Source organism: Pseudorca crassidens, unplaced genomic scaffold (assembly GCF_039906515.1).
Source record: "Pseudorca crassidens isolate mPseCra1 unplaced genomic scaffold, mPseCra1.hap1 Scaffold_64, whole genome shotgun sequence".
In the NCBI taxonomy this organism is placed as follows: domain Eukaryota; kingdom Metazoa; phylum Chordata; class Mammalia; order Artiodactyla; family Delphinidae; genus Pseudorca; species Pseudorca crassidens.
The window spans coordinates 1,323,422-1,339,517 of NW_027136316.1; positions in this window are offsets into that span (position 1 = coordinate 1,323,422).

Genomic DNA, 16,096 nt, shown 5'->3' on the forward strand with positions numbered 1-16,096 from the left:
TGATGTCAAATTAGGTTGCTCTAAGTTGTGAAACTGATTAATCCCATGATGAATTCCCAAAGCAATGCTTTCCACACTGTAAGTCCTCTCGGGACATGATCTGATCCATTTTTGGCTGAGCATGGTTTTACATAACATGGAAGATAACACACAATTGGAGGGATGACCTTGAGAAAGCAACTTTGTATTTGCTTACATCCCTCAGATATTACAGCCATGAGAAACTAAACTCATGGAAATAGAGAAAAGAATGGTGGTTTACAGGTTGGGGTAAAGAGGAAGGGGTTGGGAAAAGGGAACAGGCATTCAACTATAAGATGGATAAGGTCTGAGGATGTAATGTAAACCACGGTGACTATGGTTGATAATGCTGTTTTTGTAACTGAAATTTGCTAAGAGGGTGAAACCTAAATGTTCTCTGACACACACACAATGATAAATATGTGAGGAGACGGATGTGTTAATTCACTAGGCGGTGGGCATCTTTTCACATTCATACATATTCTAGATCAACATGATGTACACTTTGAATATCTTACAATTTTATGTCAATTCTACATAAATTTAAATCTGAAATTTTAAAACAGATATTGTTGCCGAACCAGGTTCACTTGCCTGATGCACAGCAAGCCAAACACTGAGATGCCAAATTTGCAGCAAGGAAGGGTTTATTCATGAAGCAGCCAAGTGAGGAGATAGGAGAACAAATCTCAGATCCACCTCCCCGAATGTGAGGGCTCAGGATATTTACAGGATGAAGAAGCAGGGCGACTTTAGGCATGAGGAAAGGTGATTGGCGGTGGGGGAAAGGTGAGGTCATCAGTGTTGTTCCCAGGTGTATCTGGATCACAGGCTTCTATGAGATGCATGTTCATAGATGGAGGCACTCAACATGTTCTGAGATTGAAGGTTTAGACCCTCTGACATCAAATGGTCATTCATCAGACCCCTGGGCAGACCCAGTTGTAGGGGTGGTGGGTCCGAGCCAGTCTTAGTTAGATGGAACTGATCAGGAACCAACTCGAAGTTCCTTTAAAACTACTTAAACCTCCCTGTTACTATAGTGACCTATAGTCAGAGGTGTTATCTACAGGGATAGTTAAAGTGTTTTGTTATATATTACCTAGGTTACCTAAAGATTGGAGTGTACGGAATTAAAGAGAGACAGGGAAAATATAACTAAAGTGAGTTCAATCAGCAGAGGCAGGTTTTCAACATGCTATTCCCTTGTCTGTTTCTCTGTAACACAAGCTCAAAGATTTCTCTTAGTCACTACTTTCTGTTAACCCAGGAAGGGACATGGTTTCAGTATTGCATCCATGAAAAATGGAAGATTGATAGTGTCTAGCTCCATAACACTTAGGATTATAGGAACTGAGTCAAACATCACACGATCCAAAAAGTTCCCCTAGCTGACAGTATCTGAACAAGCCTTATTTATTACTCATTTCTGAATTACCATGTTTACCTGCATTGGTGGCTTAGTGCATGATTTACAAAGAGCTGCACACTGGAAACTTTCTAGAGTGTTTGATCCTATTCTCCCAAAGTAAAATGCTGCATTTGGAGATTACCCTTTGTGGGGACTCCTTTGATTTTTTATAAATTATATTGTTAACAGACATAGGGAGATATCATGAAATAATTTTCTCTATTTTTTAAATTATTTTCTTCAATATGACCCTTTCTTTAGTTAGCAAGGGACATGTATGTTGCCTCAAAAAGGATTAGGTTTTTATCACAAGAATGCAAAGAGAAAGAATGGTCTGATGTTCTGCTTTTATATTTTCAAAATAAGCTATTTAAGTCCAGACTGGAAATAGTTGTTTTGAAAAGCTCTCCCTTTTTTTGGAAGAGGTGAAATTCACTGAATGAAGATAAGGACCCAGAAAATAAGAATGAGGACACTCTGATAGAAGAGGAGCACAGTGATAACCTGTCCAGCAATAAGAGGAAAGAGGAAAAGAATGACACAGACCACCCTGTCCCAGAAGAGGAGACAAGATTCATTCTGACTGAGAGAGGAAAAGTGGGTGGACAGTGGGCTGATCTTGGAGGGTTTGTGGCTTCAGGGGTGAGGGGACCTGGCTGGATTTACTGATGGGTAATGAGAATCACCGTGGAGAGATATCATCCCTCATCAGCAGGGTGTGGGCATCAGGAAACCCCACTGAGACCCGTAGACCCTCTGCTGCCAATGACTGAGCACTGGCCACCACTGCTGAGGGGCACATTGGCTGTCCTTGTCTTTGAGGTCTCCAGTGGCCCTGGGTAACTGCTGTGCTTGTGTCTCCTGGACCATCCAGCAGAAACCCTGACCATCCCTCCCAGATCCTCTTTGAAACCTAACTGAAAATTCTCCCTTTTCAGTGACCTGGAGAGTTGTAAACCCTCCAATGGTTTGCAAAGTTAGATACAAGATGGAAGAAGAAGGATAAAGCTGGAAGAAAATGTCATTAACAATTTTTTTGAACTCAAATTGTTTTAAAGAACTGAATCTGTTTTCTGTGCGGACGGTAAGTCCACTGTGGTAGGTGAGGCCCAATGGCGGCTGGGGACTCAGCAGAAGGACACTCTGAAGGAGAGCCTGGGATCCATATGAAGACAGGAAAGAGAGTCCATGGCTGACGGTGGGAAGTGACAGCGAGAACTGAGAGCTGCTGGGACAGGGTGCGGCACTGCTCCTCTCTGGACACCACTTCAGTTCCAGGCAGCTGTTGTGCACAGGCGTCAGGCTTCAGGATAATGACTCTCGGGGTAGCGAGGCTTGACAGGAGGTGTAGCCGGGAAGTTAGCCCACGGGTTTCTCTCACCTTTGTGGCAGCTGCTCGTGACTTGGGGCTGCCTGGTCACTTGCAGTGCTTCTGCTGGAGGGACTTTCGGTCTGAACTGATGGCTGAGACCTGAGCTCTCTTAGCTCAGGGGAGACAGGGGAGAGGGATGCTCTGTGCTGGGAGGAAGCAGACCCTTCAGAAACTAAGAAAACAGTGGGCAGACTGGCCGCGAATAAATGATTCTATGCCACACCCCTTGGAAAGAGGAAAGGGTCACCTAAGGGACAGAATGCATTTGTATGGGCTCACAAGTTTACACGGGAAGTATGTCATGGGAACAATTTTTATGTTTAGTCTTTAAATTAATGGGGGCGTCTGAGTTGTTGGGCCTGAGATAGAGCCCCACATATGAGTCACGTGGGGCCCAGGTTTGTGCTTGAGATGCTGCTGAGCCAGTGGGGACCACCCTGTGTGAACAATCCCTTATTAACCCAGCAGAACACCTGCAATGTACCTGCAAACAGGCGGGGGACACAACACTCAGGAGGCATCAGGCTATTGAAGGAAGAGCTCCCGTTGCTTCTTTTTGGCTAAGAGAGGACAGTGGTGACACTCGTCCAAGGGCTGATGATGAAAACCTGCGCCACTGGAAAGGATACATTGTCCTTTGGTGTCGATTCACTGTGCTCTACTCTACCTTAACTTCTTGCTTTAGATTTCATTCTTGTAAAAAGAAAAAATATGGAGAATGAGAGAAAATCAGGGATAACGGGGGTGGGTACTCTTGGTGCTTGCTCCACTTCCTTTTTGAAAAAATAAAGTAGGCCAGTGCTTGAGATGACATATGGAATGCCTGATATAATCGCCATTAAATATCTAGTGTCCATGCGCTGAAAGTGACTTTCACCACATGTGTGCTTGGTAAGACAAGTGACCTGCTCCTGTGTGATGCAGGTAACGGCAGTGGAAAGGGCAGGAATGGAATCATGAGGGTGGATGAGCAGGTGAGATTTCTTATTTCAACTCCATGAGCCTCTGAAGAATTTTTGGATGGGTCACACTTAAAGTGTCTGTGCTGGCGCGAGAGATGGTGTGAACTGTACTTTATGGATGGGTAAGTGAAGATCTGAAAGACAAGTTTAAGATCAACCCTATGCAGAAGTATCATTCATCTACAGACCCAGGAAAGAAACCAGAGATTTTTGGCTTTTTCAGAAGGCTACATTAGCCACTTCAGTGCCTGATATGTTGGCACTGACCCCTGCACCTTAAACCCAGCCTCACCCACCAAATAACATGGCGCTTATAAATGAGGAGGTGGTGAGAGGCATGTGGGTGGTGACTTGGATTCTTACTTAGAGAGCGCCCTAGATGGCTGCCATGGTTGTGTGCAGCTACACAGTACAGATTCTTTTTGTTCCTGATATGTCTTCTGATTCCTTTTACTATATCAGGTTCCACAAATCTCATCTTTTTTTTTTTTTTTTTCTGTACGCAGGCCTCTCAATGTTGTGGCCTGTCACTTTGTGGAGCACAGGCTCGGGTCGCGCAGTCTCAGCGGCCATGTCTCACGGGCCCAGCCGCTCCACGGCATGTGGGATCTTCCCAGACCGGGGCACGAACCCGTGTCCCATGCATCAGCAGGCAGACTCTCAATCACTGTGCCACCAGGGAAGCCCAACAAGTCTCATCTTCAGCAGCATTCTGTGCTTCTACCACAACTCCCAAAGATCATCTCCTTTAAAGAGGTCACCTGCTTCTCCATCATGCTGCTGGCCTGAGACTGCCCCATGCCCCATACCCGTTTCCAAGCCTTTCCTTTTTGACATTCTCACAGCTAATTCTTTGACAATAAATGTTACTATTTCTCACTATTTCCCACTCATGTCAGCTTATAGGTTCTGGGTGTGGATCCCCCCGTATGGCGTCTGTCTATAACCACCACCAGGACCCTGCACACTAGCGTCCTTTCCTTCTGGTCTCTGCCTGACACTCAGATATGCTGAGGGCTCCTGGGCTGACTCTTACCTGGATGTCGAGCAGGGCAGTGCACTGTTTGTGCATGGACTCTGGGAGGGTATGTGCTTCCTTTTAGGATTTTTAAAACTTGTAATATGGAGAGATTCTAACTGAACTAGCCACTATACATCTTTATTTACAGAATTCCAGACTTCTTCAATGTAAACCAACATCAGTGACCCAGCCTAATCCAACAGGGAAGTTAAGAGCCACCCCTGCTCCACTCCGCTCCCAGGTAAGAGGAGCTTTGATCAACATCAAGACAAGAAACATGGGTGCTCCTGTTACTGAACCAGGTTCATGTGTTCTATGCAAAGAAAGCGGAAAACCTGAGATACTGAGGTGCGGCAAAGAAAGGCTTTATTCACAAAGCACCCAAGAGAGAAGGCAGGAGAACAAATCTCAGATCCCCCTCCCCAAAAGTCAGGGGCTGAGATACTGGAGGGATACAGAAGCTGGGTGGGGTTAGGCCTGGGGAAATGTGACTGGAAGTAGGGAAAGTTGAGGTAATTGATGTTCTGCAGAGGCGTATGAGTAATGTGCTTCTTCGTGGGATGTATGCTCAAAAGTGGAGGCACTTAGCATGGTCTGAGGCTGGAAATTCTGGTCCTCAGACCTGAAATGGTCATTCACAGGACACCTGCACTCGCCCAAGTTTGGGGGCAGTGTTCCCAACAAGTCTTAGGCAGCTCAAGCTTGAATTAGACACAGCTGACTCCAAGTTCCTGAAAATAACTGGGGTGAAATCTTATTGTTTAGTCAACACTACGCTTGGAGGACATGCAACAAAACAATTAAAGTGAGCTTGCTTACCGAAGGCAGGCTACAAGCAGTGAGGTATTTAACGAGCTTTAAGACAAGCTCAAGAATTCCGTTATTCACCAGTTTCTGTTAACCCCACCGGGCAGAGTTACACTCCTTTTCTAGCAAATGGAGCCAAACTCTAATAAGTTCATCATGGGTGTGATTCCCCTCACTTGGATTGCTTCCCTTTCAGTCTTTTGTTTTCCCTGGTCTTTGGTGACAATCAGGGCTGACATGCTGAGCACGGTCCCTGCACCAAAAAATCCTGACCAGATTGTGAGAGGGTCCAGAAGAGACATGTGATTGTGTGGACAGCCTAGGCCATCCCAGTGGCTCAGGGAAGACTGTGTTTCCTTCCCTAGCTTCATCTCTGTGCACTTTTTGCCTCAGAACACTGGGACATACGGGGACATGATCTAAGGTGAGCATAAAGTAAAGGGGCTCAGGGACAGTTCACTTGACCTTTCATGCAGACCTTATGGCAGAGAGGAGACAGGAGCCTTGTAGCTTTTCTGCTCAGTTAGGCAGATTCTCCCAGGGCAGCTATTTCCCTGGAATTCATGGTAATGTCAAGTGTCCGAATCATGGATTTAAGAATTTTAGTTGTTCCCCTTCTTGAATACTGATTATTAGTTGGAAGTAGGAGAATAAGAAAAATTATTTTACACATCCCTGGACATCACACAGATCCCAAAATCAAAACTTATTGCTGAGCCTGAAAATGGACTGAAGCAAAACTAGACTCATTAACTGTGATCACCCTTTCCATTGCTCTGCCATAGTTTTCCTGCTTCAGGCTTCTCTCCTAGCAGGAGCAGTAGTGATATAAATATCTAAATGATGTAGTTTCACACACATGGATTTTTCTGCTCTAAAATAAACAATCATGTTTTAATCTATTCATAACCAAATTTGTTCTGAAGGGGAATTAACATGAGTCGGTTTTGTGTATATTTACACCTTTACTTATAAGCCTGTGCCTTAGTGTCAAGAGACACTAAGACTTTTGACTCTGCAATGTTAGCAGCTCAGGAGGGACGTGGCTCATGACCCCACCACCCTGCAAGGTCTTTGCGGGCACATGGATATGTGTCATCTTGCATCCGTCATGGAATCTGGGTTGGGACTTGACAATATACACAAACAGGAAGCGGAGGAGTTTCTAGGGCCAATTCAGCTGAGAGTTCCCAAAAATGCACCAAGTCAAGGGGAGAAAAATCACCAACAGTAGAGTTGAGGTCAAGAGCAAGAAATACTGGGTAAGGTACCAAACGGCATCTCCTTGATGAGGGTAAGTGGCTTGTGAAGATGGCATAGAAGTTAGAGAAATAGGATCAGGAGAATTAAAAAAAAAGGATTCAAGGAGACGTCAGGAGGGTCTGTGAGCAAAATCCCATTTCTTGGCAAACTTTGCATGCTGTTGGAACATGTGATCTGCTGAAAGGGGCCACGAGAGACCACAGGGAGCGCTGGTGGGTTTCTGACCTCTAATGTATCTTTCCAGATGGATTAACAGGAGAATCAATAAACATTGTCCACACTTGACATTTTGATAGAGCCATATTATTTGCTGAGGTGGCAGGTGTTACCATGGCAGAGATGTAAGTTATATAAGAATATCTTATTTCTTGGGGTGTTTTCACTGCACCTATATTATTAGTTACATAATAATCACAGCTCCCCTGGGTATTGTTCTGTGATAGGCGATCTGACCAAGCCCAGTTCTGATACTCCCTTTCTCTATGACACAGGATATATTAACTTAACTTCTCTAAGCCTGGATTTTCTCATTTGTAATACGTTGATGATAGCACTAATCCACAGTGTTATACAGAAGGTTAGAGGAGAGCATAGATAAGAGATATTTACCATATGGCCTAGAAGAGTAATTTCTCAATACATATGAACCACTATCACTGTAGACAAATCATTCGGAAGAGACAAATGGTGGAACTTTGGAGAGATAGTCTCAGACCTGGATTGTAGGACCACAGACAATGTTACGAATGCTACCTTCAAAATATCACTTAATTCCCTCATTCAGAACTGCATTATTTTTTGTTAATATATTTATTTATTTATTTTTGGCTGTGTTGGGTCTTTGGTGCTATGTGCAGGCTTTCTCTAGTTCCGGCGAGCAGGGACTACTCTTTGTTGGGGTGTGCGGGCTTCTCATTGCAGTGACTTCACTAGTTGCTGAGCACAGGCTCTAGGCGCTTGCACTCAGCAGTTGTGGCACGTGGGCTCAGGAGTTGTGGCTAGCGGGCTCTAGAGCGCAGGCTCAGTCACTGTGGTGCACGGGTTTAGTTGCTCCACAGCATGTGGGATCTTCCCGGACCAAGGCTTGAACCCGTGTCCCCTGCATTTGCAGGCGGATTCTTAACCACTGCACCACCAGGGAAGTCCAGAGCTGCATTATTTTTCCCAATAATACTCCAACACATGCTCTCTTCCTCTCTATCCTGATTCAATCTACCCCTCACATGGCTATGGACTTCAGTGTGTTTTTTTCCCCCCCCAATTATAAAATGACAATGTTGATTTACTTCCACTTTGAAATTTAAAATTATCCTAAAATAAATAAAATCCCAAGCAATATAATTTATTAAATGACGTTAGTGTTTAAAAAAAGAAAAGAGAAAATAAAATAACTCAAGCCAGTACTCTTGATGTAGCAGGATGCTCCCCGGGTGCAGTGGCTTTCAGGTGGGGTTGGCCAGCGCCTCTGACTGAGGTGTTGCCAGCAGTCCCCACCCAACATCCTAGACCTGTTTCCACAGTGAGGATTCATACTGCCCTTGTGCCGTTGATGACTTTGCAGACAGAAAGTGAACAAAAGTAGAAGCATAGTTGGTGAGTTTCAGAGAGAGTCCCCGTGGGAAATATGTGTGACCTCATGAAACAGTCTGGGGAACAAGGCGAATAATCAGAGGGGTTCAGTTGTTCTAGACAAACCTGGTGGCTGTTACTTGACATGACCCTGACCCAAACAATCTAAATGGCAAGTGGGAATAAAGCTATTAGTAATACTGGTGAACCGTCTAATAAAGGCCTATAGGGTAAGAGAAAAATATTTTCAGTTCAGCAGGAAAAAGGAAGTCCTGGGAAGTTTTCATTTTGTGAGGCACAATACAGCAGAACATCGTGGACGTAGTGACAATGTGGAAGTGAGCGTGATGTTCAAATAAGAGCCGGGAAGAAACTTGGGAGCGATTTAGAGGCCGCGGTGGCCCGTGTGGTCAGTGCAGAAACTGGAGTTTCAGATATAGATGATGTTCGTGGTAAATGAAGCAGCAGGAGCTGAACCGGCAGCTCTGAACAGCCTCCCTGTGTGACAGGCTCACCAGCCCCAGAGGCACGTGTGGCAGCAAGAGGAATTGCTGGGGAGGTGGTCCTGGAGCAGCATGACAGGAGCAGTGAGAACAATGTCCGGAGGGGAGAGGGTGGCTCAGGGGTCAGGGCAGAGTTCAGCCCCCAGGCAGGGGCTCCCTGGAAGATTGTTCCTTACGTGAACAGCATGGTGCTGGCCAAGCAGAAATGAGCATCGGCCAAGGCTGGAGGGACAATCAAGTCAGAGCAGGACGTGAGTAGACAATGAAAGCTGTTAAGGTTTTGTGTAAGAGCCCGTCTCCGAGAATCCTAAGGGATGCTGGTGAGGGTAAGGACCCGCGGACCATGAGAGCTGAGAGTGTCTGCTGGACATGGCCAGTGCACTTGAGAGCTGGAAGGATCAGTACAAACTTACTTGTTTATCACTTTATTTTTGCTGAGGTAAGGCCAGACAACCTTCAGATTACATTCACAAACTCAAAATATTTTTGAATAAAATTTATCTAGTTTTACACATTTCTTCTGGGTAATTCAATTAATGCATCAAAAATAAATATACTTATTAAAGTTCTTTTTTTTCTCACACAATTTGCACTAAAACATGCAAACTGATCTTTTTAGTTTTAACCTGAGTCTCCAAGGTGTTCTTTCAGTTAGTGACAACAATGTGTATTTTGAGTCTCTTTATGGAAATTTCGGGAAAAAAAAAAGAATATCTAAAAAAGTACATAGTATTTAAGATCCACAAATTTAGACTTTCTTCCAATGCAGAGGCAAGGGCTATGGTTCTCAGCTCAAAGTGCACTTTAAAAATCTCAGGCAAATTAAAAAATATGTGGCCATCCAGTCCCACTGCTGCAGATTCTGCTCTACTTTCTATGTCTGTGAGGTGGAGCCCTCCGTGACGTATTTTTTTCATCTCCCTCGGTGATTCTAATGTGAAGGCAAAGATAATTATCACTCAGCTTGGGGGCCAGAGGGTAAGAAAAGTGCAGAGGATCTCAATTTTAGAAACTACATTTCTCACCTGTGCTCTGCCCATTCCCATCTCCTAAACATAAACACACAGGTGCACACACCTCCCTGGTCCCCACCAAGAATCCTTTCTCCAGACTTTACTGTATTTGAGTGTCTGCATTCCAACAACAATGCATTCCAACAACAATTCCGAAGGTTTTCCCTAACTTCTCTCTCCTCTCATCCTCTGCTACCTTCCTCCCCTGGTGTCCCCTTCCGATTTCTACCAGAGACCAGGGCTGTGGTCACTCTACTCGGGATCCCATTCTGTGTCTAACATGGGACCTGCCCAGAAAAGATCTTAAATACTAGTTGAATTGATGTTATTTGTGGTATCGTACTAGCAGCTTTTTCTGTATGCTGGGAGGGCAAGATTCTCAGTTTCTGATTCACTCTTTCACCAACCCCCCAGGTTTCAGGATCAGAGTGTTGTGTTCTCTTGCATATGGGCAGATATATTTTCCTTATTCTTTTCCTTAATTTTGTTTCTCCGTCACTCTCTTTTAGCAGTAGAAAATAAGCGTTCAAACAGACACATGAGGATAATATCATTAAAATGAGAGGTCGCATTATCCACAGAAATTTGATAACACTCCGCTCCATGGGGCTCCTGCCCTGCTCTGCTGCCCCACTTGTGACCCTCTCCCCATCGCTCCCTGCATCTGATGATGCCAACCTCCTCTCAGACCCTAGAACACACCGGGCTCTTTCAAACCCCTGATCCTGTCCTTTCTGCCTGGAATACTCATCTCATCCCCTCAAGGGGACCTTCCCGACACCCGTGCATGGGAAAGGGAGGCTAATTACCAGAGGACAGGAGTCAGGAAGGGCTCTCTGCATGATAGCCGTGCAGATCCTCCCTCCATCCCAGTGTCTGACAAGGTTTTGATTCAAAATTGATATTATTTGAATGGATAAAATTAAAGACTTATGAGCTTTTTAAAATAATATTTATCCTTACAGACATAGAGGCAAACATGAACCCAGTGAAAATGTAAGGTTTATTTTTAGTGTTATCCTTAGTGTGCTAAAACTCTCAACCATCAGGGACTTTGTTAATCCTCAACCTAATCCTCAGTTGTATCAGTAAGCAAAGGGAAATAAGAAAAATAAAGGTTATGAATATTTTGGAATAGAGAAAAGTAAGCGAGTGATCTGTGCTCTGTTATTTCTTAATACTAATTGAAAATGCTCCCATTGGGAACACTGATTGACAAGATGAGGAACTGAAATTTCATTAACTTATTGTAAATGTTTAGGTTATCCTCATTTGGAGATAATGATACCCGGAAGATAATTAGGATTTTGTAATGTTAAAACATTAAATATTTAATGGTTACTTTATGAATTAGTTAATAAATAATTTAGTTGGGGTGTGTATTTATATTTTATATTAATTGAATGTTCATAAGCATTATTTATAATAATTTCCTGAGGAATCTTATAAATGAGTTGATATGCTTTCAGTAAACTTCTATCACAGAATAGAAAAGTGTATGATCAATAAAAAGGTTGGAAAAATAAAAATATACAACTGAAGTCAAGGTTGTTGATAAAGAACCTAGACCAAAATCAAACAAATCAGTAAGTATATAGAAGATGTGAGTGACGCTATTACTCTGATGTAACACATATTTACAAAGTACTCCATCTTCCACATAACTATCACAGAAAAAATGACATTTTTTCTAGGAAACATGGAAAATTCACCAATATACCCTGGGTCACAAAACAGGCTCAATAAATATCAAAATATTGAAGTATTACAAATTATGTTCTCTGTCCACATTTGAATTTAATTTAAAAATCAAAAATAATAATATTTGAAAATTAAACACTATACTCCTTAAAAGCCCATCATTGGGAAAGAAATACCAAGTAACATTTAATATTTCAAACAAAATAATAATAAAAAGGTAACATATCAAACTTGGTGAGAAGCAGTGAAAACATTGTTTAAGGAGGAATGGATAGCTTTAAATGGTTTTATTAGAAGAAAGGAAAAGGTTAAAATCATTTATCTAAATTTCCTTTTAAAAAGCTAAAGAAACAAAACAAACAAACAAACAAAAAACCCCACCAAGTATCAAAGTCAAGTAGGTGAATAAAAGTAACTAAAAAGAGCAACAATCGATTAAATAGGAAATAGATAAATCACAAAGAAAATTAACAAGGCTAACAGTTGGTTTTTGAAACGATTTGAGCACCTGAGCCTGCCTAGCAGCAGTGGAGCGTGCAGGGCTTGTCAGAGAGATGGATGGCTGCTGTCGTGGACGCCGCTGGGGAGCCCGGGTATGCAACTCCTGTCTCTGAGGGTGTTCCCGTTCTGAGAGCCTTTCCTGCTCTCACAGCCTCTCTGAGTGGGCTGAGACAGTTGAGTGAGTGATTCTGGGGAAGTGGCATTTTCCTCCTCCAGTTTTCGTGTAGACGTTCAAGAGAGCACCGTGTGCAAGCCATCTCCGCACTGACACTGCCATCCACTTCTCCCTGCAGAATGAGGAGTGAGAATGCTGAGGGCAGGCTGCCATCCACTGGCCTCTCGGCTGCGGTTGGTGACAGCCTCAACTCTTAAGGGACCCGTGCTCTTGGCTCCCTGCTTCAGTCTGACCAGCCTGCTGTGCTGTCCTCCCAACTCTATCAGCTGCTCTGGAGGCTTCACAGCCCACGACCCTCTAGTCAGCTGTGAGTGAGGGATGAGTCTGTCCACTTCAGTGGGGAAATAGCAGAAGGTCCCCATTCCAGCACTAGAACAGTCAGCGTCCTACAGGTTAGCTTTACCAGAAACAACATGGGCACATTGATCATCCTCTGCCTTTGTCCCTAAGTCTCCCTTGAGTTGGACTGCAAACTGGAGAAGGGGTGAGTGTCTGTCACTCTGAGCCCAATGGGTGCCATCTCCAGGAGCTGTGTACTGGGACATGGGGACTCTTGTTAGTGTCTTTTGAGCACCTGGACTTGAAATTCAAATCAAGTCACATGGGACAAGCCCAGCTGAAATAAACTAGCCTTAAAATATAAGTTAAGAATTGAGGTGGCATAGACGTATAAGTACAGAAAAAATTAGGAATTTTATTCCAAGTGTATATTCATAAAGATTCCCTATAATAAGTCTTAGAGAGAGGCAGGAAGTGTGTGTATCTGTCTGGAGGGAGAAGGCTGAAAACTGAGGCAGAGACGCTGTGGCATAGAAATGGAAAGACTAGTCCCGTGAAGAAGAGCAGGGATTTTGCCCCAGCCACTTATTAGGCTCGGCTACGCGTCCTGCCCTTGAGATCTGTGAGATACCCATGTATCCATGTAACACATTTCCATATGTATTCTATCAGTTCAATCGAGTCTCCTACTTACAAAGAAGTCATCACTGTTCAAGAGAGCCAATGCCTCCAGTTCCTAAATCCGTGAAGGAGAATGCTTACGATCACCATGGATTCCAGGGTCATGCCCGCCCTGGCAGGCTCTGCCCAAGTGAGCAGAACGAGCTCCGAGGCTCCTGTCTCCTGTGTGCCTTAACGTCTGCATGAAAGACCAACTGGACAGCCTCCCTGGCCCCTCCGCAGTAAGCAGCCCATGGAGCTTGTCCCCATATGTCTCAGTGCTCTGGGCGCAGAACTGCACAAGGGAAGGATGCTGAGGAGACAAGCCAGCCTCCCCTGAGCCCAGACTGGCCTCAGCTGCCCGCCTAGATCTCTCTCTCTATGCGGGTCCCCTCATAGTCTGGCTGAGATTTCTAAGTGAAGGGACCCTGCCTAAGAGAAGGTGGCACTGGGTGTCACCAAGGACCAGGGGAAAAAAAAGATAGACAAGAGAAACAATCAGAGTGACCGTGGTCACCCCTGAGATAGGCTTATTATGTTCTGGTTTCTGCTAGAATAGGAGAAACAGTGTTTCTTGTCTTAATTTTTACTAAAGTTCTTTTTATATGGGGGTGGAATGAAGCAGGGAAGTTTTAAAATTCCCTATGGATTAGACTCTGCCACTGACATCTACCTACTTTGAAGGAGTCTATGAATTTTATAAGTGAAGAAATATAGTACCTGGTCCAATTAGATTATTTCCATGTTATGTTTTTCTTTTTTTTTTTATTCGAAGAGGGAAGCATATAACCTCCTAAGAGCCCCGGCCTTCAAAGTCTACTACCCAGGTACCATCCATGTGAGGGTCAGCCCCAGAGTCCCCAACAGCCCTGAGTGTCAGGCAGGGGTTGCAGAGAAAGGAGTCAAATGTGGTGGATCCTGCTGGTGGTTATAGACAGACACCATCAGAGAGGATTCACTCCCACAAGTAGTAGGTTCTCCCTGAGTGGGACATAGTGAGAAGAAGTCTCTTATGTGGTGGGCAGAGAATTAGCTGTGAGATCGTCAGAAGAAAGGGCTTGGAAAGGGCCAGGTGGCAGGGAGCAGCCTCAGGTGGCACCAGTGATGAGGCAGCAGGAAGCCGCTTGAAGGAGAGGGGCCTTTGCGGCTGGTGGTAAAAGCACAGGCTGAAGCTGCTGAGGCCTGTGACGACCAAGATAATCACGAGGAAGCAGAAGACAGAGCAGGAAGGAAAGGGCGAGGTGTGTTGTGGAGCTGTACGTCCCTGTGGCATCAGTAAGGGCGCTCTCTAAATAAGCATCCAACTCACCAGGCAAATGTCTCTCCTCCACGTCCCCACTTATGAGGCCAGCAGATATTAGGGGGGAGGCTGGGTTGAAAGTCTAGGTGGTGGTGCTAACGTATCAGGCATCCAAGTGGCTAATACCTGCTTTTGAAAGAGCCAACAATGATCTGCTTTCTCTTTCTGGATCTGTCAACAGCCAATGATACTTCTATGTACTATTGACCTTGGACTCATCTTTCACATGTACATTCACCCATCAATAAAGTACAGTTCACATTGTGTCTCAGGCCAGCAATGACACTTAAAGTGTAACCCACTGACAAAATTCCCGGAGAGTCATGGCGTTGAAACAAGAAATTCCACCTGGTCATCCACCCTCATGATTCCATCCCTGGTCTTCCCGCTGTCGTTACGTGGGTCACACACGAGCCAGTTCACTTGTGTTAATTTGCCCACGTGGGATGGATGTCACTTTCAGTGCAGAGAAATTATATTTAATGGTAGTTATGAGAGGTGTTCAAATCTCATCTCACCCATTGGCCAAGATGGAACGTTGGATTTCAGAAAGGAAGTGGAGCAGGGCCAAATGGTACCCACCCCACTTATGCCTGATTTTCTTTGGTGATATGCAGTCTTTTACCAAGAATGAAATCTAAAGAAAGAAGTTAAGATAGAGTGCAGGGCTTCCCTGGTGGCTCAGTGGTTAAGAATCCGCCTGCCAATGTAGGGGACATGGGTTCGAGCTCTAGTCTGGGAAGATCCTATATGCTGCAGAACAACTAGGCCCGTGTGCCACAACTACTGAACCTGCACTCTAGAGCCCACGAGCCACAACTACTGCAGCCTGCGTGCCACAACTACTGAAGCCCATGCGCCTAGAGCCCGTGCTCCACAAGAGAAGCCACCGCAATGAGAATCCTTCACACGACAACGAAGAGTAGCCCCGATCGTTGCAACGAGAGAAAAGCCCGCATGCGGAAATGAAAACCCAAAAAGTAGCCAAAATTAAAAAAATAAATAATAATTAAAAAGAAAAAAAAGGTAGAGTGCAGCACAGTGAAGTGACACCAAAGGACAATGTATCCATCCCAATGTCACAGACTTTCAGCATCTGCCCTTGGAGGAGTGTCACCATTGTCACCTCTCAACCAAAGGCAGGCATGAGAGGCTCTTTGTCAATAACACGGGGCTTCCTGTGAAGAGCTCCCACTCCTTGATCCAGCTGCGAGTTCTCATTCACCCTTGATGTGGGTCCGAGGACCTCACTCAGAGTAGCTCCACAGGTAAGTTCTAAGACACCACAGCCCTCATTAGCCACTGCAGGACTTTCCTTCCCTTCTGCAACAAGGTTCAGTTCCTTAAAAAACATTGAGCCCAAAAAATATTTTTTAAATTATTTTTTTATTGGAGTATAGTTGATTTACAATGTTGTGTTAGTTTCAGGTGTACAGCGAAGTGAATCAGTTATACATACACATATATCAGTCTTTTTTAGATTCTTTTCCCATATAGCTCATTACAGAGTATTGAGTAGAGTCCTTGTGCTATATAAT